Source organism: Octodon degus, unplaced genomic scaffold (genome assembly GCF_000260255.1).
Source record: "Octodon degus isolate 3935 unplaced genomic scaffold, OctDeg1.0 scaffold00093, whole genome shotgun sequence".
NCBI classification, from domain to species: Eukaryota; Metazoa; Chordata; class Mammalia; order Rodentia; family Octodontidae; genus Octodon; species Octodon degus.
In genome coordinates, this window is record NW_004524669.1 from 3,182,524 (window position 1) to 3,186,381 (window position 3,858).

Below are 3,858 nucleotides of genomic sequence, written 5' to 3' on the forward strand. Positions count from 1 at the left end.
TTGTCCTTGGAGACCTTGAGCAGCTCCATGGTGCGCCGCTCATAGGGGGCGAAGTCGCACACCTCCCGGATCATGTCCCGCATGAACTTGGTGTGTTTGGTGAGACGTCCGCGGCGGCAGCTGTGCCTCGGTTTGCTCACATTCTTAGTCACCTTGTGGCCCTTGTTGAGGCCCACGGCCATGGGATAGCAGAGGGCCATGGCTACTCTTTTTCAATGGTTGCTGTGGCGGAAGGCGATATTGGTTTTATGGCAGGGAAAACAACTCTTCAGTCCAGCTGGCTTCTCCACTTTAAGGTTCTAGATCGCAGTCTTTAATAACTAATAGAACTGTCAGACGTACAATTCACGGAAGCCTTTCCAAGTAAGCAAAGATAAACACTTCCTCATTAGGGAGTGAAGGAATGTGGCCCTACTAGTTAGTTCCACGGTGCCCATACAGGGTATAACCCAACAAATATGACTCCTTCATTGGAAAGGTTTGTCATGTGCTTCTGAGACATTAGGAAATAGAGCTAATTGGCACACAACAGATTAAAATACTTTTGGGTAGTGAGAAGTAACACAAATGAGTAAATCCATTCTTACTTCTTAGCTGTGACAGGGTAAGATTATAGAGCAATGGTGGTGAACCCATGTTTGTGTGTCCCAGTAGGCTGTTTGTTATCATTGAAAGCTCTAAAGGTTCACCATCAGTGCCACAGAGGGTTCTCCTGCCAGCAGCATCCAAACTTTAAAAATCCAGTGCCAACCAAACAGTTGAACAACTTCTGAACTAAATATGGTCTAACACTAACTGGAAGTGCCAAGCAAATGTTTTGATGTGTTGGTCTTGCTAAGCTGTGTCTTGTCCAGCACAAAGGGTGTGTCATGTATTACAGGACGGCCTGGGCATGAACATCTGGGTGCTGGCAATAGGCTACTCAATATTACTTATTGTCAGTGTGAGGTGGGCAAGTTACTTGGGGCTGATCAGATGCCTCATCTATAGAGAAGTGGGTCCTCCCCTTGTGAGGAGTACATGAGACAACACGGGTGCTCAGACCCCGACTTGCACAGAGTAATGAGTCAGCCATTCTGTGTTTGTTTGTTTGTTTGTTTGCGGAACCGGGGATTGAACTCAGGTCCTTGCGCTTACCAGGGAAGCGCTTACTCCACTGAGCCATCTCCCTGGCCCTGCCATTTTGTTTTTAAAAACTTATTTATGTATTTATTTGGTACAGGGTCTTGCTACATAACCTGGACTCACAGTGATCCCTCTGTCTCAGCCTCTCCAGCACTGGGATTACAGGAATGTACCGCCATGCCCAGTTTCAGGGCAGGCATGGTGCACCTGGGGTTCCAGCGCCGGCACAGCATATGGTACTGGGGATTGAACCCAGGTCCTTGTGCTTCCCAGGCAGGCGCTTACATTGCTGAGTATCTCCTCAGCCAAGTCAGCCATTCTTACATTCATAGCCAAGGCGTCAGAAGAGGCTGGCATCCCGAGACTCATTGGTCCTACCAGTCACAGAGCAGAAAGCATTCCAAAGGCTGTAAAGTGCTTCAAGGAAGGATCTTCAAATTGCTTTGCATTTTATTTTAGTTGTGAAATTAAACCAGAAATAAGAACTGAGAGGTAAATGAAGCCAATGTAGAGAACTATGGTATTACAGTACTCAACTCCTATGAGACAGGCAGGAAAAGCATGTCTGAAATATTATACTATAATTATAATATAGGAAATTATAGTATACCCTGAAAACATTAGAGTATAATATTGTAAAATGCCATTTAACTGGAACAAACCTTTACATCATTGTAATCATAAAAACACCATTAAAAGCATACTAGCGGCTTTCATCTGAGCTACCAAATATAAGCCCATAAATATGACCGACTGGACCCACCCAAACCCAGGGCAAAAGGAGGTCTTAGTAACAGTTTTGTGACATAGCAACTGGTGACTTGGGTCTTCCTGTCATGTGTCTGGTGAAGGGGCTGGTAGTTCATTGCTCCTGAGGTTTCCTCTTTTCTTGTTTGGTGGTGGTGGTACTGAGGATTCGGTTCAAGGCCTTCTCAATGAGCTATATTCCTGTTGTTTTTTATTTGTTTTATAAAGGATAGCCCCTGAGATAGCTTTGTAATCTTTAGGGATGAAGCAAAGTTAAAATAAAAAAAACAAAAAACAAACATGATTCTGGCAAGAGGTGGTTGTTAGGAACTAAAAGATGGCTCTTCTTTCCCTTTTCAGTCTTCTTCCCCCACCCTGAGAGACTCATGAGTAAATCAGTGTTGCAGGAGAAAGGTGAAAGATGGTGGTGGAGGAGGAGGAGGTCTCCACAGCATGTGCCCAGCAGTACACATCATCAGGCAAGTTCTGTACTAACAAGAAGATTATGAACCTCAGGACTCTTAAGAAAATCCTGATAAGCTTTTATTCTCTGAGGAAAGTCTTTAGGTAAGTTTGTCATCCGTCCATTTTCTACCTTCATTACATTTCCTTACCCCTAACTTCCACTGAGAAATTTGAAGTGGAAATAAATTAAAATAATCCTGGGGCTTGGAAGATTGTTTGGCAGTCTAAACATCTGCCTCGAAAGCACAAGGACCCCAGTTTGATCCTGGTACCAGTACCAGCACAGCACCAGGACCAGCACTGGAACCCCAGGCATGCTGTGCTGGCTACCAAAACCGGGTGTGGTGGCACACGTCTATAATCCCAGTACTGGGGAGGCTGCAACACTAGGATCACTACAAGTCAGAGCTGCATAGGAGACCAAAATAAATAAATAAATAAATAAATAAATGATTTTTAAAAAAGAATTATTTAAAATAATCCTGGGGGCTGGTAAGATGGCTCAGTGGTCTAAAGCACCTACTTAGAACAAGCTTAGGCAAGCATGCAGGGACCTCGGTTTGATCCTCAGCACCACATGCCATGCCAGTCCTCCCCCCCAGGGTGGGCTGAGCTGATCATAAAAAATAAATAAATAAATAAATAAAAACAAAGAGGAAAAAAAAAAAAAAAGAAGTAGAAGAAGAAGAAGTAACCCGAACTGCCGTGAGGGAACGATGGGTGATTACCGCTTTGGCTTTTTTAGGCTGAAAGGGGTCGTAGTTGTTGACCAGCAGTCAGAGATACTCTCCATAGGTTTTAACTAAAGGTGCTCAATAGACACCATGCATTTTTTTATCTTGAGGAGGCAGAACAGCTTTAAATCTGGAGGAGACAAAGCCAAAGAAACAACTAAACATGCATAGGCCAAATAATAACAGCAACAGGATACAGTAATCACTTAACAGATCTGGAATATACTAATGTTTTTTTTTTGTTTTTTTTTGTTTTTTTTTGTTAATAAATCTTGTGCCAGACGTAGGGAAAACACTGAGTGTTCTCCAGTTTGTAAGTGGGGCCACTGGTTGGGTAACTACTGACAAATCTGCATGAGCATCTATTATAAGTTTAACAGGCTTTTTCCTTATATTGGAGTTAACATGGGTTCCCTCAGGCTGAGAGGGGAAGACCCCTGACCACCTCAATCTGAAACTTCCTCTGACTCCACCATGAACACTTTTTATTCCCTCTCTAGCAGCTTTGGGCATTTTTTGCTTGAACTGTTCCTTCTCTCTGTCTGACTAGCCTTCGTTCCTGCAAGCTGTTAGTATCACCATTTTTATTTTTTGTCTATAATTTTATTTTGTATCCTTTTTATTATGAAACACCTCAACTCAGATAAATTGATTTCTGTAAACCCTTCTAAATTCTGCAGCATGAGCCGGGGAGATGGCTCAGTGGAATAAGTGCTTCCCTGGCAAGCTCAAGGACCTGAGTTCAATCCCTGATTCCACAAAACATAAATAAATAAAATAAATTCTG